The 27,887-nt window shown below is 37.2% G+C and overlaps 1 pseudogene; it reads left to right on the top strand.

Annotated features, from left to right (window-relative positions):
* The first annotated feature begins 38 nt into the window (after nucleotides 1-38).
* LOC150021890 (RNA polymerase II subunit A C-terminal domain phosphatase SSU72 pseudogene) lies at nucleotides 39-27,887 on the top strand (annotated as a pseudogene).

The raw sequence follows: 27,887 nt of genomic DNA, 5'->3' as shown, positions 1-27,887 counted from the left end.
GGGCCATATATACAGGATGGATTTGTAGCTGGGTTACAATGGCGCCTATGAGGTCAGAGCAGGGTGTGGACCAAGCATGGCTAGGGGTAAGCTAGACTGGTTTCCTCAATTTTTTGGTCTCACGACCCTTTGGCTCTGGAATAAAAAACAGGAACTCCCTCCCACCCAATGAGCTTCTTGTTTATGGGGGATATTAAAGATTGATCTTTACTTTAAAAGAAATAAAACTATGTAAGTTGCAAAAAATAAAATAAAATAAATGAAAACCTGAGTTTAATGACAGAGCAGTCTAATATACAGACACACAATTTATATGTAATTACATATGCTATTAGACATCATTATATATACATGTATATAAACACCATACATAAATACATATGTTTAATTTATCTACACACACACTTTCTCTTGGTGTGTCAATGTGTAATACAGGAAACAAAGTGAAATAGATTTTCCTTGTGCTTAAAGTTACCATGCTGGATTTAGTATAATTCAACAAATATTTATTGAACAACTGTATACTAAATACTAGCAACAAAGAGAAAACAAGATATATTGTTTCTGTCCTTAAGGCAGTTAGGAAAAGTAAACAGAAAAGTTCATTGTGTGACAAGATAGACACTAGCACTGCCATGACAACATTATGTCCAGGCTGCTGTGCATGACAGGTGTACAAACTGTTTAAAGTTGTACAAAGAATTTTAAAATGTACAGAGAATTGTTAAGAGAAAATTTGATGAACAACTTTGCATTTTGATGGGAGTTTCTCCTTGTGGATGATCATCATTTTTCTATAATAACCTTAAAACCCTACATTGTTTTTCTTAATTATACCCCTCACTAGATGTAATTCTTTTTCCCCTCCAGATCCTGACATTTTGTTATTCTGTGGTTAAAAAAATTGGGTCAGGCTTCTTGTTTTGTAAGAAGCACACCTTTTAGTGAATAAACAACACTTCCCTTACTCCAGCCCCAATTTTTTTGTTTGTTGACTTTGGTGAATTTTATAGAACTTAGCCCCATGTATGTTAGAGAGTGTCAGAAATTTTGTGAATCATTTAATAAATTATTATTTTGGTGCTCAACTTGAACATAATGATCATTATGTAAATTAATGTTTTCCAAACTGCTGAGTTTTGGTTAAGTCTAGATTACAGCAACGTGAATTATGATGTGCTTTATCATGTATTTCACTCATCAAAACCTTATTGGATTAGTGTGCAGGTAATATGGTGCATTTTCCTAATAAGTTGACTTGGCCATATCATGCCTAATCAGTTGCCTAGATGTGGAGTCTGCTGTGTTCTCTGAGGGACGTAGCTTTACTCGTAGGTTTGCATCAAAAACACCTACTCAACTAAGTTAGGTTTGTATTCAGAAATGTATACACAAGTGCATACTAATTTTTTACATTAGGTCAGATTATACACTTATTCTAAATGATTCATATACTTTTTTTTTCTAAAATTCACATGCCAGGTTTTGAAGAACAGCACAAAACTTTTATGGAAACGTTCTTACATCATTCTTGAAATGGAACCCTTATTTAGAAAAATTCCATGTGTTTTGCTGGACACAGTCACAATAAAAATGTTCTTTAGTGGGCATTTAAAGGTGTTGCATTTTCTGTTATGAAAGTTTTAGGCTGGAAGTACTTCTTTTCAGCTTTCATCATCACTGAACACCACACCATGAACTGTAGGGAACCACTCCTCATGGTTTAGGGAATTGTAGCCCTGGCCTGAGCATGACTGCTGCCGGCATTCCGGCTGTGCTCATCTTTAAGTCTCAACATAAGGCTGTGTGTGGAACATAACCAAAGACCACTCACAGTGTTTCCATGGGAATTGGATTTAAAGAATGCCTTTTATGGTTTAGAACTTGCTCTGCTTTCTTTATCATTAATATAACATAAACAATCTCTAGCAAGGAATGTATGAAACCTTGCATCTAATGCCAGTGTGGCATCAAGATGTTTGATAGACCCTGACACAGACTGGTTACTGTACCCTTTGTACTAGTACATGCTATATTTTACTGTCAACTGTAATCCTAACGCCTCCAAGCTATTGATGATTCATGAATCTTGACCTTATATCTCTCGCGTGTATCCTCCTCAATAAAAGGCATGAGGGATGAAGGTTTAGCTGCTGTTCTCCACTAGAGAGGCAGTCACCTTCCTTCCCCCAGACATAATGAAATGTCCTGGGTAAAAGTTTGTTCTGCCATGGTCATGAAGAGTCTGCTGGACAGAGCAGCTTCCAACCAAGCCTAGAGTGTGTGAGGCACATCCACCTCAATGAACAAAACCAATATATAAAATGCAAGTTTTCTTTCCTCCCACCTGTGAGAAAGAAAAGGACAACAGGGGAATGTAGAAATCCCTGTGGCATGGATCCAGGTCCCAGTGAGGTTACCATCCTGGTTTAACTCAGAAATAGAATCTGTAATATTAAAAAGGACAAAGGAGTAAGGGGAGTCTTCAAGGCACTGCAGCCACCTGAGTTTGGTCACAATAGATGCAGTGACTTTGAAGCTATATAGAAGCTGTTTGATGACAGAACTGATTCTGAGAGCTAAGGTTTCCATGAGCCTTTTGAAAATACTGTAAACCTCTCCATCACGAGCAGCCCAGGGCATTCTGTGTGCTGGAAGAGTCCTGTTCCAATGTGGAGAATGTCTGCTACACAGTCACTTAAATAAAGTTTCTTCATCAAGCTTCAGCAATGAGTAGTTCTTAAGATTCTAAAAGGCAGGCAAAGGAATGTTTCCAGGTGTTTCAAAGTGATCATTTTAGGCAGAACGCTTAGCAAATGAGTTGTTACTTTAGATGTGTTTACCTTTGAGGAAGTTCAGAAATTTAACTTAAACAGTGATGTGAAGTCCATAGTGAAATTGAATTTCAGGTGAGTATTCTGTCCTTTTCCATTTCCTCTGTGAAAAGACTGGTGCCATAGAGATGCGGCCATTCCATTTCAGGGACATTGTTGGAGACAGCGAGCAAGCTGGTTGCTACGTGTTCCCAACCCCTTGCTTCTGCGTTGTTGTCATTATTCACAGCCATTGTCATTTCATCAGAAATAATGAATGTAGACAAAGATGGAATTCACATTGTATTTTATTTCTCATTAGAATATTAGAATGATTATTTGACAGAGAGAAACTTGTGTAAGTTAAGTGTCAAAAATGTTTTCAGGATTTTATATAGATGCTAGCTATTATATAATAATTTTTGTGAAATTATGAACATTAAAATAGCAACAAACTCACAACTATCAACAACAGAACCTAAAAAATAAAAACAAAATCCAACTAAGCAAACCAGAATAGGAACAGAATCATAGGTATGGGGATCATTTGGAGGGTTATCATCTGGGAGGGGAAGGGGGATAATGGGGAAATGGTACAGGGACTAAGAAGCATAATTGTTTGGTATAAAATAGACAGGGGGAAGTTAAGAATAATATAGGAAGGGGTTAAGCCAAAGAACTTACATGTACAACCCATGGACATGAACTAAGGGGAGTGGGATTGCTGGAGGGAAGAGAGTGGGTACTGGGCAGAGGGAAAAAAATTGGGATTACTGTAACAACATAATCAATAAAATATACTTTAAAAATGCAGTTATACAATTTTTGACAAGAACAACACAGAAGTGATATTGTGTCTTTCTGAATACATTTTGAATTTTAGCACATTCAAAAGTTGCACTTTATTGTAATTTGTTTCACTGTATTAAAATCCATTTACTTGGTCTCTGGAGTACACTTTTATTATGTAAACTTGTTCTAGGTTAATCCTTATTACCTGCTTTCCAACATCTATTTTAATATTGACAGTGTAAAGTAGATTCTAACAGTTCTACATAAAATATAGCACAAAACCTAAGTAATTTGACAGGTGAATACAGTTAAGAGTAACAGAGTTCCAGTAAGTGAAGAATGGTCCCTCAGGAATTTCTCTGTTCTCTTCCTTGCAAGCCATGAGATCAATGCTAATTCTGCTTGAAAGTGGTTCCACCTTATTTGAGCATTAATACATATATTGATTTTTCTGGCTGACTTGCATTAACCATTCCTAAACAGACATTTCTCATATCAGAGTCCATGGCAGGAACACATACTGGGGCAATGGAAGTGAAAGTTCATGGTCTAATTTAACTGTAGATCCCTGAACTCTGCGTAGGCAAAGGGATTTCTTCACATTATTCAGTCTACCTTCTCAACTGACAACACTATTTTGTAGGAAATACCTTAAAGCACTTAAATATTTTCACTTGCTTGGTGTTTCCTTTGTGCAGGTACCTTTAAAGGACCTTCTGAGGGGAGTTGAGGTGGCTAGGGTTGCATAGTTTTGAATATTGGACTTTCATGTTCAATGTCAGATATTACTCACCCTTTAACAGAATAGAATTTCAAGAGAGGGAGAGAAACCAGATTCTTATTATTGCTTTATGTTCTGATATGAAAAGATCTGCCTAATAAATTGCTAAAACAAACACCAATTTTAGAGTAGTGGATGTCATGTCAAATAAAATTTTATATAAGAAAAATTAGACACATGAATCTTTTGTGAGACACAATTATTTTTTCCTTTGATATAAGAAGGAAACTCACAAGAACTTGATAGATGTTGTTACCTACAGGGAGGGGATGGAATGGATGAGATAGGATAGTATGTTGTCATTTAGATCTTTGTAACATATAAGTGGATTATTGGTTTAAGATCAAAAGTAACTAAAATTTAAGAAATGGATTAGTATTAGAAAACCAAACCAAGTCCAGTGTAACAAATTACAATCTCTTCTTTTTTCCTCCTGCAGTGGCATTCTAGGATGCCTCATGGACTGAGAGACCCCAGTGGGATTGGAGGATAATCTGCTCATTCACTATTCTTCCCATTTTGCCCTTTGGAAGGGAAGGAGTGATGGTCTTTTTTTTACTTCCCTTTCATTTATACTTCTTATTCTCCCTTCTCTGGATTTGGGGGAACTGAAGAGCAATAGAAGAAACAACAGTGCTCTAGTTAGCTGCCTGTAAGTTCTTTTCTCTTAGAAGTTACTATGTTTCTGGCTAAACCAAACTGGCCAGAGATGCCCTTTGAGGCAGGTATCTAAATGCTGTCTTTCCTGGAGTAATGTATGTGAGTACTCAAAAACAGAAAAGTCAGTGTTTGTGCTGCCTGTCACTACCAGAACCAGTAAGTAGAAACAAGGATTGAATCTTTATGGGCACTTCATTCAAATACCAGCAATCTGATAAGATGGCATGTTATGTACCCTAAAAATCATCCTAACATCTCATATCAAGCCAGCCTTTTTATAAGGAAAATAAAAAGGTAGGTAAGGAGTTTGGGAAAAGGTTATTCAAATAAGAGTTGCAATCCAACAGCAATTTGCCTAGTGTTTCTTTATCTATTGATCAGTGATGATTTATCTGCATCATGGACATTCTCTTCCTGAAACACATGGTGGCTCAGTTATCATCTTGATAACTTGCAGATCCCCTGGGGCACAAAGGTTGAATTGCTTGTTGACCTCTTGACATCAGGTAGATCATGTATTAAGTTCCTGGAACAGCTTTCCACATGTATAAATCACTAAAGCCTATCAACTATAACTATAGCTGAAATCTTTAACTCATGAGTTGCCTTATCAATCTTTAAGATACTGTGAAGAGCCCTCTCCACCATTCTCTGATGTGGGAGATTCTGGGTTGATATTTCTAACCCTTCTCTATTCCTGCCTCTTGGTGATGGGGTTCTCTTGCCCTTCCTCTTAGGTAGGATGCTTGCTGCACCACTCATGCTGTGCTATCCCACATAGTCTCCTTGACATATTGAAACTCAGTCATCTTTGCCAGACCAGAGAGCCATACCTCATCTCTGTTCTGCTAGCTTTGCTCAGTGGTTTCTTTTCTGCTGCTCATATAGGCTTAGAAGGCAGGTCAGCGAGTCTGCTACATTAAAAAAAAATTAAATCAAGAAATAGATGTCAATCAACCCATTTGTAGAGACTGTGAGTCTCAGTCTCTACAAATAAAATTTCTTGGAGCTTCTCTCCCCTATCATTTGGGCTAGAAAGTACTCTTCCATCTGTTTTTGGAATGGGAGGAAAGCTCCAGCAGTTATAGATAGCCAATAACTTGTATGATAATGCTATATCCTCTCTCTAGCTCTTTTAGTATTCAGGTACAGAATGGTATCTGGGATGGGAGTGGCTGAGATGGAGTAGCATAGCTTGTTTAATGGCCTTTCAAACTGTTCTAAAGATGACATTTTCCACTGGTTATTTGGGTTTTACTTTAGAGTAATGAGTACTTCATCCCTGTTTATCTTCAACATTGGTTTCTAGTCTCCAATTCTGGAGCAACAGGAAATATTTCAGTCAACAATCCAGATCAGATTAACCCCCAAAAAGTGTACATAGTGTGCCTTTTCCATGACAAAGCATAGTGTTGTGCAGATTAAGTGTCATAAATGTCTATTGAATGAAACAGGAAGTAAGAAAGAAAGCAGAAAAGGTAAATAAATGAATGATATAGTAAGTGTGTTTTGGGAGTAGACCACTTTATAGAATAATGCAAAAGGAATGTTTTTCAGAAGCATCACTTGAAGTTAAACAGGTGCATCTTACAGTCAATCCTAAGAAAAGTAACAGAGGATCTGATGGAGAGAAGGAAAGAAGGCATACATTTATGTTGGCATATTCCAGTGCTTCACTGCCTGCCTATCTAACACTCGCAACTTTTCATCCAATCACATTGGACAATATGCTATCCCAAGTTCTAGATGTTTTTCATAAGATTATGTTAGAATATACAGAGTAAAACATAATATGGTATTCCAGAGAAAAAGAATAAAAGCACTGGGCTTTGGAGTAATTTTAAGTTTCCAATATCAAAACTTAATATGTGCTAATTTTGCATAAATATTGTGCCTGGTTTGATTTTTTTGTTATAAAACAAAGTAACTTATGGTTTCATTATTACTAATTCATCTCCTACCAGGTCACTGTGAAACCTGGCCTGATCAGATCGATCCACAGTGACATTCGCAGCTGCTCAGCTGTCCCCTCTGTCAGCCAGGTGAATTCTCCCCATCCCCTGGGCAGCAGTCAAGAGTAAAGAGAGAGCATTAGCCACTCAAGCAGATATCTCTTACATAGGCATTTCTCTAGAAATGATAACCTTTTAAGAGCCAATTCTTCAGAGTCACAAATGTAGTATAATTTCACTAGCTGGTGATGGAATTAGCTATCTCAGAGTTGCCTCCTTCTTTGACATTGTCTGTTAGCAGACAAGTTGAAGCTAATTATAGTAGTAAGAATAGCTCCTGGTGAGACAGAGGCAATGCTTTTATTTGGATAAAGATGGTTTTTGTTTTTTGTTTTTTTTTGAAACCTTTCATGGCTTCTCTAATCTACATTATTTTTTGTTCCTTTGAATAACTTCAAGTGCATATTCTATTGCTTACATTTTTGTTGAATTAAATAAAATAAAAACTGTAAATTCTGTTGTGATTAAAAAGAATCATCCAACCAACTTTGGTTGAGTGCTAGGTACACAGTATTGACAGGTGATGAAAATGATCTGTCTAGTCAAAGAAGTTGAAAACTAAGAGGAGGACAGGCAAGGGAACTGAACCGACATTGTGGGGAGACTGCCTTGTGAGTGCACAGGAAGGATGAACTCAGACTGGGGAGTCAAGAAGCATATTTTATGGCAGATGATGCAGATCTTATCTGATCCCAATAGCATGCAATATCCTTGAACATTTAGAACAGCATCTGCAGTGAAAATTTTTTGAATGAATAGATAAATGAGTGAAGCATTTTATTTTTATACATAGTTTCATAAGCACCAGGATCTTAAATGGAATTATTATAAATCTGAAACTAAAAAGTAATCCAGCTTCAAGTTTTATAGGTGAAAATAATGTAAATTATTCTGGCAATCCCCTAAAGGTAACCTTCCAGTGCGTGACCAGACTTATAAACAAAAGTCCACATTAATTGTGATTCACCAGAAAGCTTCTTTAATAACCATCTGTTATGTAACATATGTTCTACCCTACCCCATCTTCTGTGAAAAGAGTATGAGATACATAATAATAATAATAACATATTGTGTTCCTACAGCTTTGCTGTGTAAAAAGCTCAGAAATAAAGGCTGAAAGCACAGAAGATGATGAATTAATATCAGAAAGCAACAGGATACAACTTCAGAATTATTATTAATAATAATAATAATAATAATATTTCACATGAAAGTGCTGCCAGAGATAAAATAAGAAGGTGAAACCTTTCCTTCTCTGTTTGAATTAAAATATCAGGGAAGTTGCATTTAATTTAAATGCATATAGTTCTGTTGCATTTAGATTTTGCTGTTAGTTTTAAACGATGACCTGTTCCTGTTCTAGACACAACAGCTCATGATAACACTTAAATAATGAATTCCAAAGGAGGATTGAAAGAGGAAAGAGAACTCATCTTTATTGAGGATCTAGTAGGTGCCAGGCATTTTACATTTATATTCCTCTTTTTTCTTCCCCCCCTTTTAAAAAAATGTTTTATTGATTATGCTGTTACCATTGTCCCAATTTCTTTTCCCCCTGCTCCCCTCCACCCAGTGACTCCCCTCCCTCCAGTTGTCGCCCCCCTTAGTCCATGCCCATTGGTTGTGGATACAATTCTTCTCAACATCTTCCTGTCTACTCCACTCACTCCTACTATGCTTCTTAATTCCTGCCTCATCTCCCTCCCTTTTCCCCCTTCCTGCTGACCTCCCCGCTATATGTTCCCCATACCTATAATTCTTTTTTCACTCTCGTTGCCTACTTAGTTTGCCTTTGTTTCAATTCCCTAGCTTCTGTTTGGTTGTTGTGATACAGTTTTCATTTTAATGTTCATAGTCTTGATCCTCCTTCTAAACAAGTCCCTTTAACTTCTCATATAACAGTGGTTTGGATCTAATGAACTCCTTCAGTTTTACTTTGTCCTGGAAGCACTTTCTCTGCCCTTCTATTCTGAATGACAGCTTTGCTGGACAGAGTAATTGTGGCTGTAGGTTTTTGATTTTCATTACTTTGAATATTTCTTGCCAGTCCCTTCTTGCCTGCAGAGTCTCCTTTGAGAAATCAGCTGGTAGTCTAATTGGGACCCCTTTGTACATAATTCTCTTCTTCTCTCTTGCTGCTTTTAAGATTCTCTCTTTATCTTTAATTTTTGACATTTTGATTATAATGTGTCTTGATGTGGTTCTCCCTGGGTCCAGTTTTTTTTGGAACTCTCTGTGCTTCCTGGACCTGTAAGTCTATTTCCTTCCCCAAGTTTGGGAAGTGCTGCTTCATTATTTTTTCACATAATTTTTCAATTTCTAGCTCTTCTTCTTCACCTTCTGGCAACCCTATAATTCAGATGTTGGCTTGCTTATAGTTGTCCCAGAGATTTCTGAGCTTCTCCTCATTTTCCTCATTTTTTGTTTCCTCTTTCTGCACTGGTTGGCTGTTTGTTCCTCCCCTACATTCCAATTTATTGATTTGATCCCTGGTTTTCTTTCCCTCACCACTTGTTTCATATGTGTTTTCATTCATTTCAGCAGGACTAGTCTTCATTTCTTCCCCATCTTGATTAAGTCTCGCTCTTATTTCTGTAAGCTGTCTTATAACTGTAGTTCTGAACTGAGCCTCTGAAAGGTTATTTATTTGTTCATCCATTAATTCATATATTTGCTTTCTGGTCAGCTGCATGATTGGGATCTATATCATTATCCTTGCCATCCCTGCAGTTTTTTGCTTCCTGGGCAGGGCTGTCACACCTCCTATGCTATAGGGGGCAGAGCCCCATGCACTCGTCACAACTGGGCGACCCTTCTCACCACACTGTGGCACTTTGTGTGGGGACCGGGGTTCAAGATGGATTCCTGCTGCTTTCTCTCTGCTGAGAGACCGGAAGCCTCCTCCTCTGTCCCCACCTCCACCAGGTCTCACAGTCCAAGGTAATGGGGGTCTGCCTTCCCCAGAGTTGGAATCACGAGCTGACAGGTCTGGTCTGCAGCCAGGGGTGCTCCCAGGCACTTCTCGCCTCCCCTTAAATATGGGTGTCTGTGCTTACCATAGTCCTGCTGCCCGTTGCTGTAGCTACTGCCACCAGCACAGCTTGACCTCTCCATCCAGGCTTCACCCCTCCTACCCATCCGGATGAGCACAACTTGTTTATAACTTTATATGTTGGACTTCCATGTAGCTTTATTTTCTGGAACTTCTGGTTATTTCTGGTTTTGTGGTAGTTGTAGTCCTTCTTAGTTGTGGAGGTAGACAGAGCGTGTCAGTCTAAGCCTTCATCTTGGCCAGAAGTCCCTCTTTCCCCTTTTTGTCTTCCTTCACTATGTTCTCTCCTTTCTTATGCTTCCCATTCTTCCTATAGTTGAGACTGTCCCATTGTCCCCCAATCTCTTCTCTCCCTTTATTCCTCAGTAATAGAACAATTAATGTTGGCCAGATAGATAGCTGCCCCAAATAAAGATTACTGTCCTTGGCCTTCCTTGCTGCTGACCATGGGAGGAAGTGAAGATGGTGTAGGAACTGTGATATATCCTTAGAGATGAGATGGCATGGATACTCCCTGCTTCCTTTCCTTTTTTCTACTGACCCAAATGTTCTAGAACAACTATTTTGAACTTTGAAATGAAAGATGTATATTTTAGGTTAATAAAAAAAGGAAATATAAGTAACCAGGATCCTGATAACAGACAATTCCTACCAACACTTAGATTTATGTGAGGAAAACTTTTTGTTTGAAGCACTGTTATTTTGAGTTTTGGTTACCAACTGCAAAACTAATATTAATGCATTTTCATTATTTTATCCACATTGGTTGCTTGATTTATTAGTTTATTAAACACAGTGGCCCACAGATAAAAAGAGGTAGCCACACAACAAACATCTGTTGAAAATTAATACACATGGATTTTTATATCTTCAACTACTTTATAGCTGTGTGATCTTAAGAAAGTCACTTTATTCTCTGACTCTAAGTTTACTTATTTATAAAATGATAAATTTAGACCAGTGCTTCTCAACTGGTGGCAATGCCTCCCCAACCCCCAGATAACTTCTGGAAATTTCTGGAGATATTTTTTATTGTCACAGTAGGTAGTGGGATACTACTGGTGAGTAGAGGCCAGGGATGCTGGTGAACATGCTACAGTGCATTCCACCACCCCTGTGACAAGGAATTATTCACCTCAAAATGTCAATAATGCTAAAGTTGAGAAACCCTGGTTTAAACAAAATATGTTGATTCCTTTCTAAATTCCAATCGTTTTATAAGATTGGAATTATACACTCATTAAGTGTATATTATAATTCCTGTGCTAAGTTTGATATTACATAAGGTAAAATCCCTAGATAATGAAACAAAAAATGGAAAATTTATCTTATGTAAGAAATGCTGTGGTGGGGCAGTTGCCAAGGTTGGCTAAATCAGCAGGAGTTATTCTATTGTTCTGCTCTGCTCCCCTCAATACGTTGGCTTTTCTTCAAGCTGGATCTACTTAGGGTTGTAAAATGGCAGCCATATTTCTAGATGCCATTTATGAAGGAGAAGAGAGTGACTTTGTCTTTCTATGTCTATTTCTATTAACAAGAAAAATTTTTTAAGATAATCCAAAAGACTTTTCCTAACAATGCATTAGGTAGAATATCTATTCTGCATTTTCTCATTGTAGATAACATCTGAGGACTGGGAGCTGCCATTTACAATGGGAAGTAGGTCCAGTCTGAGGATGAAGCCTATCAGCTGAGGATGGTAGGAAAAAAAAGATGAAAACAACCAGGGTTCTTGAGGACATCATTTCATTACTCAGTTAACTGACCTTAGAGATAACATACCACTGAAATGTTTATCTTGTAAAATAAATTTTCCTAAGTATCACCTGACCTCATTCACTCACAAAAGGAATGAGACCAGTGTTCACTTTAGATGGTGAATCACCCACTAAGACTGGGTGAGAATTCATCTCTCTGGAAGCATAATGCTACATGGAAAATGGTGGGTTCTCAAATGAAATCTGGTCTGTTAGAAATGACAAAGGGAGAAGAAGGTTGTTAAGTAGGAAATCTATAATAGTGTCTGCTGTTAATATTTACTATATGATAAACACTGTGTGGGAGCTGGAGTTTCCAGATAAGTATGGCAGGCTCCTTCTCAGTTGCCTGGGAATACATTGTGCAAAATGATTAGGGTGTGTTGTGAACTATAATACTGCTAAATAAAGTTTACCTTGGTAGCAAGCATGAGAAACTGTTGGTAGTGGAAATAGGATTCTTCCACAGAGTTGTGAGAAAAAATATTTTGATGATTCATGCATAGAATGATGTGAGCAATTGTGGCAAGATTTATTCAAACAAAAACAAAGGACTGCCCTCTGGTGCCCAATGTCTCATCCATGGCCAGGTGGCCTAGCTCCATCTTGGTGCAGAAGAAGTCCAGCCTCTGAGGCTTCAGGTCCACAATTGTTCTCACCAAGCCCAGAAGGGCTAGGACCCAGAGAGGCAGAACTTCTCTACCCCTCATTTCCTCATCTAAATATTTACCACTCAGGTTGCGCTTTGCTTTGGGTCTCACTTAAGCCTCTGCTTGGAACTGTGTGGCTGCCACACCCAGGTCCAAATGAACTAACCTCAGACCTTCGTTAAGTTTTGGTTTTATTTCTTTGAGTTTAGGAAGAGGTAATCTTTCTTTTAAACAAACCAATCTTTCTAATGCTTTGCAGGCTTGTGCTGGGACCTCCACCTTCCAATCCTTTTTTTGGATCTTTTCTGGTTCCATGCTCTTATCCTATCCAATCCTTTCCCCAGAATTTTTCAAGGCTAGACTCCTCCCTCTTATATCATCTGGATTCTGTTGTGGATGCCTCAGCCAAGGAAATTTCCCCTTTATTGTTCCTCCATCCCCTCTGTTATCTAGGGAAAAAACTGGTTATTCCCTGGAGATATTGGAAAGCCACTTCTTCCCTGCTGGGAATTAATAACAATTTGAGGATGGGGCTTTCCCCTGGGGCATCTAGGAGACTGTCATTTCCCAATTTAATTAAGCTTAGTCAGTTTTCCTCCTTTCTCTTTTGTTAATACCTAAAATAGCTGCCAATGGTAAGAAAACAGTTCAATATGAGTAGGTCAAACATACAAATGCATTTAGGAATTAAAGTAAGACAATTATAATGTTTTTGTCACTGTAACTTGGTAAAAAACTTTTTTTAAATTAATGAGAAATTTTCTAAAGAGAAGTAAACTCAAAAGGCAGAGAGTGTTTCTCAGATTCTTTCTGGAAAAAATCATTAAGATGTACATTATGATGGCATAAAAAATATATAAAAAGAGCTTCTGTGAAAAGCATTGTCGACACAGTTTGCATCTATACTGTTCCTCCTGTGCTTTTTATGACCTTTCATAATATATAAGGGTCCATTTTTATGTAAATACAATACATAGAGTTTGTTTTAGGATATAAAAGAACGTTGTATAAAATTTCCAAGCAGTTTGTGATGAAAGCTGCAGTGATTTTCATTTCCTAGACCACCCAGATGTAGCCAGTGAGGTTAGTGATATTTTGCCTGTTGTGCTCTATTTTGTTTCCTTGTATCAAGGGCTTAAATTCTGCATCTTTTGCTAGACTGAAAGTTTTGTGAGGGCAAACCTTTGAATATAAAGTGATCTATATTCTGCCTGTAAAAGCAGGAAATAAAGTAGGAATAGAAGGAAGTGAAAAGAAATGGCATCAAATAATCTTTCTTCTCAGTGATAGTGCTATAATTAAATAAAATTTTTGTCACTGAAATCTGTTTACTTTGAAATAGAGATTTTTAGTAGAATTAAAGAATGTTAAACCTAAACAAACTTTAGCATTTTAGTTTGAGTGTTTAATTTTTTTGGTAATCAAGGTAAAGACAAAGGAAGTAAAGTGAAGTGCTCCAGATCTCACAGATAATTGGATTGTAAAAGGAGACAAGATGCCAGAATGCAAATACCTATCTCTGAACAATTAAAATGCCAAACCTGAGGGCAAAGAAAACTGAGGTAGGACTCAGACTGTTAAGAGAGTTATTTCATTTTTTTTTCTCATTTTCTTGTGAATATTGAGAGGTTTGTTTTGTTTGTTTGTTTATTTTTTATCATCCCAGTACCTTAAAATTCTGTCATATACTTTTTCTTTTTAAATTTTTTATATTGTGAATCACTGAAACAGAAATGAAATGCTGCCAACTGAAATAAAAGGACTCTCTTAATAAAACTCTCTCTACTGTTTCATCCAACAGTGAAACCAGAACACTTAATTTGGCCAAGTTAAAGAGTTCTTAGCTGTAGTCTTTTTTTTTTTTTTCCCCTTTCTCTCTCTCCCAATTTTGCAGAGGGAGGCTTGAGATCTATTTTAACTTAATTATTTTTGACAGGCCAACTGTAGCAAACAGGATGAAATTATAACCTCTTAAGTTAATTGTTGTGATTATCTACTTAGCATAATGTGCCTGCCTGTCACATTGAGGACATGCCTGCTGTGAGGACACAGCTGGTAGGTAGTTAAGTATGAAGGGTGTGCCTTACCATTTTATTAAAAAATTTCAAACTATGGATGCTTTAGGGACTAAAACAGAAGAAGACCCGCACCTAAGTAACTGGTCAATAAATTAAAGTTTTCTGGAGATGAATGAATAACTAGACACTCTTTCAGTTTGATTCCTTTTTGTATCTTAAAAAACAGAAAGGGACTTGGTCAGGTGGCCCGGTCAGTTGGAGAATCATCCCATAAACCAAAAGGTTGTGGGTTTGACTCCTGGTCAAAGCATACCTAGGTTTTCAAGTTTAGTCCCTAGGTGGGACTCGTACAGGAGGCTACTTATCATGTTTCAATCTCACATTGATGTTTCTCTCTCTCCCTTTCTCTTTCTATAAAACCAATAATAAAATGTCCTCAGATGAGGATTTTAAAATAATAATAAAACAGAAAGGGAAGAGTAAATTAAAAATTTGGAGTTACATTAAAAGTCTTTTTCAAAGGGAATACCGTAAGAAGGAGCTGCCTAGGTTAGGGTAAAAATGTGGAAGGGTAGAGCATTTCATGAAGGAATTTGATGGAGTATAGTAGATAAAGAAACCAAAGTTATAGCTAAGTAACTACTCATTTGTATGTGTGTGTGTTTCTTTTTTTTTCTTTTTTTAAAAATTTATTTGTATTGTTTTTCTACTACAATTGTCCCATTTTTCCCCCATTGCTTCCCCCCCCCCCAGCCCATCCCTTCTCCCATGGTCATTCCCCACCCCGTTGTGTCCACATCCATGGGTTATTTATACTAGTTCCTTTACTAAACCCTTCCCCTACTTACCCTCCTCTTCTCCCTCACCTCCCCCATAACTGTTATTCTGTTCCTTGTTCAATTTTGTAGGAATTACTCTTGATAACTTCTTTATAATGGCAAGAGTGAAGTGGTCTTGCAATGCATAGAAATAAGAGCATAAAGGGCAATAAAAGTCATGGAAAACAAGAATGATAAGTAGAAAAAAACATAACTTGGAGAAGGAAACTTTTAAGACATTGTGTGTATCTTACTGATTTCATCAGACGACTCTTTTGTTTTTTATTTTGGTCTAAATAATTACTGGGATGAAGGACAACTGAGACATTTGTTACTTTTTTTTTTTCCTGAAGGGATAATCATGTCCACATTACAATTTCAATTTCTATTAGCTGGGGAAAAGGAGGATTAGGACTCATGATTATATATAGGTCCAGGACCAGGAAAGCTCAGGTCTAAAGGCTCTCTTGGTGTTTGCTGTGAAAACCAGAGGTTTCTCTTTATGGGTCCACCCTTGAATATAACCTTATTCTAATTGGCTTCAATATTATTTGTAAGTCAGAGATAATTAAAGTGTGTTCAAGACTTTAGAGAGGGTAACAAAAGTCAAACCTTTTCTTAGGACTTCCTGATACATTGCTTCCATGGTAACTGACCTCAGGAAATCTCAGTATATTTTTGGGCTTTTATAGCCCAATAACCTTGTCCAATTTTCTTACAAGAATTGATAAGTTTTACGTTTCTTCTAAAATATGGATGTTGGACTTAAGCAGCTTTCCATCATTTGGTACAGAGCAGAAGAGGAAGTTAAAATAATTTATAGGTGCTTAATATCTCACATCTTGAAAAAAAGTGGGCTTATTCTATCTAGATCAAACATGGTGGGTACATGTTACACCTTTGCTAACAGAAATGATTAATCCATTCATGAGTATGTATTTATTATTTTCTTGCTTTATGCCAGATAGTGTACTATTTCTTTAATCATACCTGCTTTTATAGGTCTCTGTTAACACAACAAGAGAGCAGGCCGAAGTTGTGGGTTTTATCTGTCTACTATATGTTAATTTAATATATTAATTAATTTGAGTATGTTGATAATAAGGCCAAAAAGGACAATTAAACTAAATTTTGTTTTGGCAAACTGCTTCAAAATATGTCAATTTTCTATGAGACATTGTATGTAAAAATGAGGTTAGGTCAGAGAGGCAGGGTCATCCTAGTTATTGAGAATGTGGACTATGGAGTCTAGTGGGCTGAGTTTGTATTCTTGCTGCACCATTTGCTTCCTGAGTGACCTTGGGAAAATTATTTAACCTCTTTATAACACAGTTCCCTTACTATTGAGATTAGAAGCATCATAGTGCTCATCCATAGTATTATCTGAAAGTTCAAAGAGCTAATACAAGAAAAATGCTGAGAAAAATATCTGGCCTATATTAAGGGCTCAGTAATCTTTAGATTCCTGGTTGTAATGGTCTCATTTTATATTACATGAGACTTTATTTTGTCCTTGAAAAAAATCCACTTTAGTAAGGAGTGGAACTCTAAATTAGAAAAGAATTGGATTAAATAGTTAATAGTAATTTTGAGAGTGAGGAAATAAGTGAGTTATTGTGAATCTATTATATGATTTTGCCTTCCAATATTCTTTGAGGACTGTCTCAAATCTATGGATAAGTGTCATTCCTCAGCTCCATACTTGTTCTTCTATAGTCTCTTCTCTATCAATGGAACTATAAGGCTGCTTGTTACATTTCAGACACATTTCTGCTAGATTCTGCCAATAGGAACTACTGGCAGGAAATTGGAAAGTGGGACAAAGAGAAAAGAAGGTGTCTTTAGACAGTGGTGGCAATAGAAATAGTGGTAACAACATCATCTTAGTATCAAACAACAGTGCTCCATGTGAGATTGGACACAACTGTATCTTCAACACAGAAATAAATTGTGTGAGGTGTGTCAGACTCTTCAGCAATCCCCTGTGTGAACATACCCAGTTATAGCATTAACCTCATCATTCTGAAACCAATGGCCATATAGGAAGACAGTTGATGCTTGACATCAGCTTGGAGGCAACACTTTGTGAGTTTGGCTACTTTCCTATAGAGTATATGTTTTGAACCCATGAAGAATGTATCATGCTGCTTCTTTCACAGTAAGAATGCAGGAGGCTAGAAGTTAAGAGTGGAGGCCAGAATGACTCATATTACTAATGTGCCTTATAATATACTCACAAATGTTTTCTTTGTAGTCTCACAATTTTGAACTTTTCTGGTTTAGGAGTTTTAGTTCCCAGGAGGAAAATTTCTAAGGATCACAATATATTTTCAATAAAATCAAAGTTGAAACTGCTCTCTAGTTATTTTGAGTTCTTCATGCAATTGAAATAAGAGGCAAATAATGGGGTTACTATAGAGGCTAGGGTTTATTTATTCTATTTATCAAATGGAAACAGATTGTTTTTGACAGAGGCAGGGCAACACAGAAACTGAGGGAACTTTCTGAGGTGCCTATTAGTACTTCCATGTACAGTAGTAAACATTAATGAAAGATTACAGAAATCCAGTGGAAGCGGGGCCAATAAGTTATCAGAAACTTCAAGAATAAATGTTTAGGTCAAACACCAGATAAAGAACACAGACAAGCTGGAGGTATTAGCTGATGCAAAAGAAATAAGGCACAGGTTGGAGATTAAGGAAGTAATAAATATCAACTACCTTCTTATAGATAGTTACAGAAATGGCGACTGTGGCAACTACTTATATTTTCTTTTTTGCTTGCTCTATGCATATTTTATATATTACTTTTTCCTCTTTCTTTTTCCACTATATTATGTAGAAGTGTTATAATTGTGTCTTTAGGTAATGTTATATTTAAGTGAGTAACTACATTGGAAACAATTAATATTATCCAATTATTTATTTATTTGACTTAATATGTGCTCTATTGAGAAAATGAATGAGTGTATGAGGTCAAACAGAAAAAGTCCAGCTATTTTAACATAACAAGAATGGTTTGCATGACATTGATGTAACCTGGCAGTCAAAGAAAGTGGACTGGAATGCACATGTGTGAACAATGATGGCTTCATTGTACTAGTCAGTGGGGGTGGTAGATGCCATTGAATGAGCATGTATACTGTGTGGTTGTCGCATTCAAAATGACTGAATGAGTAGAGCAATGAATCTGCATCAAACTTTGTGTTAAGCTTGAACATTTCTCCATGGAAACTATTTAGATGATTCAGAAGGCTGCAGCTATGGACAACTAATGACTGGCAGCTTCATCACAACAATGGACCTCGCTCATGCATCATGTCTCCTGCAAAGTGGTTTTGGTAAAACATCAAATCATCCAAGTCCCCCTACAGCCCAGATTTGGTACCTTGCAACTATTGGCTTTTCCCAAAACTAAAATCACCTTTGTAAGGGAAGAGATTTCAGATCATCGATGAGATTCAAGAAAATATGACAGGGCAGGTGATGGTGATAGGGAGAACTGTATGAGGTCCCAAGGTGCCTACTTTGAAGAAGACTGAGGCATCATTGTTCTATGTGCAATGTTTTTGAAACTTGTATCTTTGTCAATAAATGTCTCTGTTTTTCATATTTTCACATGGCTGGATACTTTTTGGGCAAACCTTGTATATTCATATTTATGAAGATTATCTGCTTTTTTGTGTGCTGAAAACTGATGTTGTTAGGAAGTTTAAATATGGGATGAATGGTGAATATAAAAATGAGCTTCCAGGGGTACTGTGCCAAATGGAGTCTATTCTCTAAGTTTCATAGTAACACTTTTATATTCTCTTCTTGCCTACCAAGACTGGAAGGCTATATACTATGTCTCTCCAAATTTCCTTGCCAGCTGACATCTTGTCATGTCCATCCAATGGGAGATATCAAAGTGACATTAGAAGGCAAGAGTAAGGAAGAGGCATCTTTTTCTAGCTTCTGGCAGTACTTTTTAAGGCGGTGGTGGTACCACCAGCAGAAAGAGTGGCAATGTTAGCAATGGTTATAGGCAGGCTGTCTGTGTCAGATGCCACCACAGCATTTTCAGTGAGACAGTGACCATGAGTTCAGGGTGGAAGCACACCTTTGTTTTCTCAGTCCTATGGAAGCTAACAGCCAACTTCAGTTACAAATTTTGTGATAAACATACCTTCCTCTTTAACTTTGTCTCACCTTTCATCTTTTTTAAGCCAAAACTTTGCATTAGATTTAAATTTTAAAGGTACCTGGAATTTTCATTCTTGGGTATGGACTAATACAGCTTTACATAGAGAATGCTTTCAATTTCACTCATTCCCTTGTCCTGCTGCTTGGATTGCTTAAGACTGTTATAGAACATGGTCGAGGTGACAGAGAGGGGAGCTATGGCACAAATTTAGCCCCATGTTTTTTGGTTTCTTTCTACCCAGGTCCAGCCTTCTATTCCTTATTGCCTTATTGTCTTTTCAGCCTGCTGAACAGAACCGAGCAGAATATATTTGAGAGAAATATCACTAATTCAAAGTACAATCAGTCCTATGTTGTTTCTAAAATCATTTTTTAAATTCTCTCCATCTCTCTGGTTTAGAAGATGGATCATAGCTCCACTTTTCCAGAAGCTTTTCTACTCTGTTTTTCCAGAGTTGGGGGTAAAATGTATAATACCCAGCTAAACTTTAATTTCAAATAAATATTGCATGTTATATCTATAATTTAAATATATTTTTTTGCTTCCGGCCAAGATGGAGGTTTAGATGGACACGTTGCATCTCCCTCCACAACTAAGAAGGAATACAACTACCTCAAAACTAGAGACAACCAGAAGTTCCAGAAAATCGAGCTGCATGGAAACCCAACAAAGATATGAAGAAGAAATACTCATCCAGACAGGTAGGAGGGACAGAGCCAGGGCAGAGAGGATGTGGTGTGGTGGTGGCAGTGGTGGCAGCAGTGGCAGGCTGGCAGAAAGCATAGTCACATGTTTTAAAAAGTTATGAGGGACACCTGGGGAGTACTCCCAGCACCAAATCAGACTGCACAGCTCATGGTCCCAGCAACAGGGAAAATAAAACTGCATTGCTCCTAACTTTCCAAACTAGTGGGAGTTGGGGCAGAGGAAGAAACTGCCAATCTCTCAGCAGAGTCCACTTATTTAAAGGGCCACCATGGTCCTAGAATGTCCACAGACCCGCCCACTCTGGGAACAATGGCCAGGGCAACAGCTAGAGAGGCACCAGTCCCATACGGAAGTGGGAGAACTACCTGGTAAAGGGACGAGTGCTGGGCAGGCGGCATTGTTTCCTCTCAGACCCTCCCTCACACATAGCGCCACAATGTGGTGATCCAGGTTGCCCTGTACTTATGAATACCTAAGGCTCCGCCCCTTACAATGTAATAGGTGTGACAGCTCTACCTAAGACACAGAGGCAAACAAACACAGGAGCCTATCAAGATGAGGAGACAGAGAGATATGGCCCAAAAGGGGAAACAAATCAAGGTTCCAGTGGGAGAACTAAGTGACGAGGAGAGAGAGCCAACCTAACAGATGCAGAGTTCAAAACACTGATGATAAAGATGTTCACAAGCTTGACAGATATGCTTAAGTATAGCAAATGCATAAGGGAAGAAGTAAAGGCTAAGCTAAATGAATCGAAGGAAAATCCACACAAAACCAGTGGTGAAGGGAAGGAAACTGGGGTTCAAATCAATGATTTGGAACATAAGGAAGAAAAAAACAGTCGACCAGTACAGAATGAAGAAACAAGAATTGAAAAAAAGGAGGAGAGGCTTAGAAACCTCAGGGACAACTTTAAACATGCCAATATCCAAACCATAGGGGTGCCAGAAGAAGAGGAAGGTCAAGAAATTGAAAGCTTATGTGAGAAAATAATGAAGAAGAACTTCCCAAATTTGGCAAAAGAAAAAGACATACAAGTCCAGGAAGCATAGAGAGTCTCAAACAAGCTAGACCCAAAAAGGACCACATCAAGACACATCATAATTAAAATGCCAAAGGTGAAAGATAAAGAGAGAATCTTAAAAGCAGCAAGAGAAAAGCAGAGAGTTACCTACAAAAGGGTGCCTATAAGACTCTCAGCTGATTTCTCACAAGAAACTTTGCAGGCAAGAAGGGACTGGCAAGAAGTATTCAATGTGATGAAAGGCAAAGACCTACAACCAAGATTATGCTATCCAGCAAAGCTATTATTTAGAATGTAAGGGTAGATAAAGTGCTTCCCAGAGAAGGTAAAGCTAAAGAACTTCATCACCACCAAACCATTATTATATGAAATGTCAAAGGGACTTAATTAAGAAAAACAAGATCAAAATTTTGAACACTAAAATGACAACAAACTCACAACTATCAACAACTGAATCTAAAAAATAAAAACAAAATTTAACTAAGCAAACCAGAATAGGAACAGAATCATAGGTTTGGGGATCATGTGGAGGGTTATCAGCTGGGACGGGGAAGGGGAAGAAAAGTGAAAATGATGCAGGGACTAAGAAGCATAATTTATTGGTACAAAATAGACAGGGGGAAGTTAACAATAATATAGGAAAGGGTGAAGCCAAAGAACTTACATGCACAACCCATGGACATGAACTAAGGGGTGTGCGATTGCTGGAGAGAAGGAGGGTCCTGGAAAGAAGGGAGCAAAGGGGGAAAATTTGATACTACTGTAACAACATAATCAATAAACTATACTTAAAATTATTTTTATTTATATGAAATTCAAATTTAATTAGATGTCTTGGATGTGATTGAAGTTTGTTATAAATGCCCCACTTAAGCTCCACTCAGACCTACTGAGTCAGAAATTCTGGTGTTGGAGCCCAGCAATCTGTGTTTTAACAAACCTTCCAGGAATTTGTTAACACAAGCTGGAGTTTGAGAACCACTGCCCTAGCATAGGGAAATGCAGAGCACCTCTAATGTTACTTCCTATTTCTCTACTAGTGTTGGAAGTTTTTACTTCTTAACTATATTATTTCCCACTCTATCTGTTCTAATCCAAGAATACTTCTTAATATAACTCTTTAGAAAGACACTACTAATTTATTTCCCAATCCATTATTCATCTCAGAGTTTACTTTCAACTTCTCATTCCCAACTTTTGGAATATAAAACTTACATTTTCTAATGTAATGCCTTATATTCTGAAATATTCATTCTTACAACCTGCTGTTTATTTATCTCTAAGTTTCCATCCAAGATGAATTTTAAAAGCCTAGGTGGCTAATGAATTAAGAGTTTATGTGTTAATGCTGTTTCCTGATACCATAAATGCACACTTGAAAGCACTGAAATTCATTGTCTCTAGTGGTAAAATGTTATGCACTGTGGACAGAAAGTTAAATAAGTTATTTTGGTTAAGAAAGATTTAACAGTGGCCTGCAAATCACATTGAAACAAGTAACCATTTATTTTGTCTATGTATAAATTGTGCTTTTGGTCTGTTGCCTTAGGGAAATCTGGGATATAAAATTCTTGGATGAATCCATTTGGATTGACTTGGAGATTTTGATAGAGGCACTATTTTAATTCCCTGAGAAGGAATTCTCAATTTTTCATATGTAAACAATTCTTGAAATAAAGTAATAAATTACGATGTGGCTTATTTACCATCAATACACACCCCCTTAATTAGTTGTTGACTGAATCAATTGCAAGACAACATTGGGCCAGGTAAACATTAGAAAATAAATGATAAAGGGTTCCTTGGCAAGGCCAGTTATAATGAATAAAATTGAAGTGATTTCTTTCTTACTGCAGAGGCAGGATTAATGTTTCCAGGACACATGCTTTGACTGCAAGAAGTATCAGGCAGAACATGGACTTAAGCATTGATCTCAAACAATGCAGACACTGATCAACCTCATTACTAATAAAGATATTCTCATTAAAACAACAATGAGATAGTATTTTTCATCAATATTATTGTTAATATTTAAAAAATGAACAAGGGATTACAGGTTATCAGAAGTGTAATGAGATCTAAAATCTCAGATTCTTCTTATAGAAATGTTAATAGGCATAAATTTTATGAAGATTAATTTGATTATCTACATAAAAATTTTTTCAAATATTCCCTCTGACTCACTAATTCAACCAATTGTGTTTGGTCTTAAATAACCAGAGATTAGGAAATACCCATGTACCAGAAATTTTCTTAAAGTTTTTAAAAATAGCAAAAATTTAGAAATGGCTAGCCTAAATGTGTAACAGTAATAGAATGGCTAAATAAATTATGGTGCTTATAAGACAGAATCATTATATTACTATTAAGTCATTTTTATATAAAATTCTTATAATGTGAGATGGAAAAGAAGGATAGAATATTAACCATTAAAAAAATCTCAACTTCACGTGTTTATAATAAAATGAGAGAGAATAAACATGAAAATTGTGATAATTACTCTTTCTAAATGATAGTTTTAATATCTGTCATCCTTCTAAATATATCTCCCTCTGTATTTCTAATATTTGGAAAGTAATACTATATTACACTTAAAATTGGAACTAAAGTTCTACACTAATTTTATTAAAAAGTTTTATTGAAATTTTCCCAGGAATCCCATGATTAGTCCAATAATTTATTTATTCATGATTTTATAAAACTAGCTTTCATTGGGTGCCTATTATATGCTAAGCACAATAATACACATGCACACATAAATTATCTCAGGTAGTGATAAATATTATGAGAACATAATGTAGGGCATAAAAAATAAAGAGTGATGGAGAAGGAATACCATGTTTTTTCTGAGGGGAGAGTAGGCCTTACAGGAGACTTACAGGAAATAAAGCAGCTAGCTATACAGCTCCCTGGAAGAAGAACATTCCAAGTAGAGACAAGAGCAAGATGGAAAGGTCTTTGGGTTGCCAGTGTGTCTGGCATGTTTAAAGTGTACAGAGAAGTCAATGTGACTGGAGAGAATTGAGCAATTGAAAAAAAGCAGAAGATTAAGGTGAAGTCAGAATATATAGGACCTTATAGGCCTTTAAAATTTTCATTCTTCTGTTAATGAGAATGGAAATCCAGTGGAAAATTCTGAGCAGAGGAGTGACATTATCTGACCAGTTTGAGAAGGATTATTCAACATAGTGAATAAATAGGCTTTAGAGGGAGAAAAAGTGGAAGAAAGAAGACCTGTTAGGAAGCTTGAAAGAGGACCGTTAGGAAGCTTTCAATACGATTCATTTGAAGGATAATGAAGGTTTTAACAAGGATAGTAACAATGGGGAAGTGAGACATGGTCAGATTCTGGATGTAGTTGAAAACACAGCCAATTATTTTTTTTTGATGGACTGGATGTAAGACACATGAGAGAAGTCAGGATCATGCCAAGATTTTGGTCTGACCAATTTGAAAAATAAAGTTGCCTTAATGAGATAGAGAATACTACAGGAGAAACACATTGATAGTCTGGGAGGGATGGACAGAAAGTCAAGAATTTTGTTTTGGATATGTTTAATTTAAAGTACCTATTAGACACTCTGGTGGGATATACAATCTACAGTAGAGGACAACTGGATGCAAATACCTGAAGTGTATGAAAGAGGATATAACTGGCAATTTATGTTTGGCCATGGCAATTCTACAAAATGTTTAAAGGGATGAGACTGGATGATCTACATGAAAGCACTGAATGCAGACAGAGAATGTATCTGAAGACTGAGCCTTAAGAGTTCCGATGTTAGAAGGTATGCAGGCAAACAGAAATTGTCGAAGGAGACAGCATCTGCAGCCCATGTGAGACCACTATCTAGGGTAGAGATTCTTGACTCTTAATGTACATATGAATCATCTGAGTATCATATTAAAATGCAAATTCTGACACTGAGTCATGGTGCCATTTGTGATTCTGCATTTATAGCAACAGGCTCCCAGGCAATGCCTATTCTTCTGGCCCTTGGACCACACATTGAATAATAAGAACCTACAGGAGAATGGCAGAATAAATTGATCAGGGGAATATTCTTGTATCTTTGACAAGTTCTAAAGATCCACTTAAAATTCATGATCATTAATTTAAACTGAGACTAGTCAGCACTGTTGTATGTTTCTCTAAAACCATTTAGCAATTTGGGTACAGGCGTAAAGTAGGTGCAGATCAGATTTAAATTGGGTTGCATTTTTCTAAGTAAGAAGGAGGGTGAGAAGGACAAAAGAACAGACACAGAAAGCACAAAAGAGCAGACAGAGAAAGCAAGAGAGTGACTGTAATGATGGACTGAAAATAAGAACAGAGAGAGATGAAAACATAAAGGGTTGCATGATCAATGGTGAAATTTTGGTAAGGTTAATGGATTGGAGATTGCAGTGGACTGGGAGAATGTTAGGGTTGGAAGATGAGAGACTGAGACAGACAAGTTGGAGGTATTAATAGAAGCACGACATGCTTGAGATAACAGAGAAATTGTAGTTATAGTCATTTCAAGGTCCGTGTTATGACCATAGTGGCCAATAACTAAGGTGTAATGATGACAAAGCTGACTAACAGAGTGGAAGATATTGGAAAGACAATCTATGTAGAAATAAACATCACTGAACATCGAAACAAAAAAATAATTGGGGGGAGAGAGAGAGATGAACCATATACTAAAATTTCAAGAAATTAAGGGCAATAGTTCTGAGATTTGCAGATGACTGCAATAGGGAAGGACAATGGTGGTAGAGAATGAGAGTAGTTAGTGAAGTTCAGAAATATTTTCCATTCTTCTCTTACAAGGTGTTTGGTAGAAATGCCCCAAAGAAGTTACACCTGTTCATAGAAATTACTAAAAATCATTCTGGTCCATTAATGTGGGCATAAGACGTTACCTCTGGAAGGCCATCTTCAAGAGCTAATATGCATCTCTATGTCTCTTTATCTCTGCCACAATGAGTAACTAGACATACGTTTTATCCATCTGGCCTCTACGTGATGATGACATAGAATAAAAACTTTCGCTTACTAGAGATGCATGCATTAGGTGAATGAGAAATAAACCTTTCTTCTTTTACGCCACTAAAATCCTGGATTGGTTGTTAGTGAACCATAATTAAGACCATCTTAATCAATATGCTTAATTTGATAGTATTAACTTCAAAGAAACTTGAAATTTTCAGAGAGAATAGCCTTGATGTGTTATGAAGAGCAGGGAAGTTAGCATTTCCTGTTCTAGGCTTAAAGTTACCAGCTGTGTGGGAAAGAAAAGAGAGAAATTATATCTTTAAAGGTGAGGAAAAAGATGATTTTGAGAATTTAGGGGATCTTTCTCAGCATGTGGGTATTTTAAAGAGGTAGTTAAATTGGGTCAGAATAGGGGAACATTTGGACAAAGAGTAAGGGATGCCCTGGAAGTCTTGCTGTAATCAACAGTATAGGGCAGAGTTCACCAAAGTTTTCCTCTAAAGGACCATCTAGTAAATATTTTAGACTTTGTGGATCGAGAGTCAAAGTTAAAAATATTATGGGTGTTTATATAACCACTTAAAATGTAATCATTAAAACATATTTCTAAACTTTCTTAGCTCTCAGAACATACAAAACCAGAAGGTGGGATGTAGTTTGCTGATTCCTGATGTAGAGCATGATGGATGAGATGCTCCCTTGGTTTTCCAAAATGTCAGCATAATCAGTATGTAATTACTGCTAAGTATGTTCTCACTAGGCTGCTTCTGCTGCCTATAACCTCCACTCCCTCCTCCTTTAACTGTCATTGCCAGCATCACAACAAACAATACAAGATTACTGTGATTCCTTCAACATTATCATTCCAAGTACTGCAAGCATTACCTACTATTACTGAGTGCTTGCTTTTTTCTACATAGAATCATTAGCTCATTTATGGTTTACCATAATCCTGTGAAGCTGGCAGTATTATTTTCATCAAAGAACTGAGAAAAAATGTGACTTAGAAAAATTAAGTTGTGGTCTGGAACGAGAGATTGGGGACCGTGAGACCGCCTTCGTATAGTGGTCTCTGCTGCCTGTGACAGCGGTCTGCTTGAGCAACCAGAACTGGAACACAGAGGTGCACAACATTTTCAGCAAATGGGGATTGCATCTGGTCCTTTGGAATAGAGACTCATATGAGGCTTCCAGGGCCAGTACCCAACAAGCCCAATGTTTACGGTTTCAAAACTATATATGATCAGATGTACAATAGTTTCCTAAAGAAAGACAAAGAACTCTTACATGAAGGATGGCACTTTACACATGTTGGACAGAAATAAGCAATCAAGTCCCAGCCTGAAGGGTTGCAGAACTGCAAACACCAGTTCTACCTGATCCTCACCTACAAAGAGACAATGTAGGACCAGGTGGTGGAAGATCTGAATTCCAGAGAGCAGGAGACTTGCCAGTCAATGTACGTGACCAACATGCCATCCAGGACAACCAAGAAGAGACCACCCTGGGGGTGTTCCTCCCCTGTGAGCTCTGCTAGTGCATTCATACAGAACTGGAGAGCCAGAAGGCAGAGCTGCTGCTAAAGTTCCAGGAAAAGAGCCGGTGGACCTTCCTGCACATCATCTGCTTCTACTGA

Source organism: Furipterus horrens, unplaced genomic scaffold, assembly GCF_987537825.1.
Source record: "Furipterus horrens unplaced genomic scaffold, mFurHor1.1.pri manual_scaffold_1, whole genome shotgun sequence".
Lineage (NCBI taxonomy): Eukaryota > Metazoa > Chordata > Mammalia > Chiroptera > Furipteridae > Furipterus > Furipterus horrens.
The sequence above is the reverse complement of the archived record's forward strand: the minus strand, read 5'-3'. Positions and strand labels throughout refer to the sequence as shown.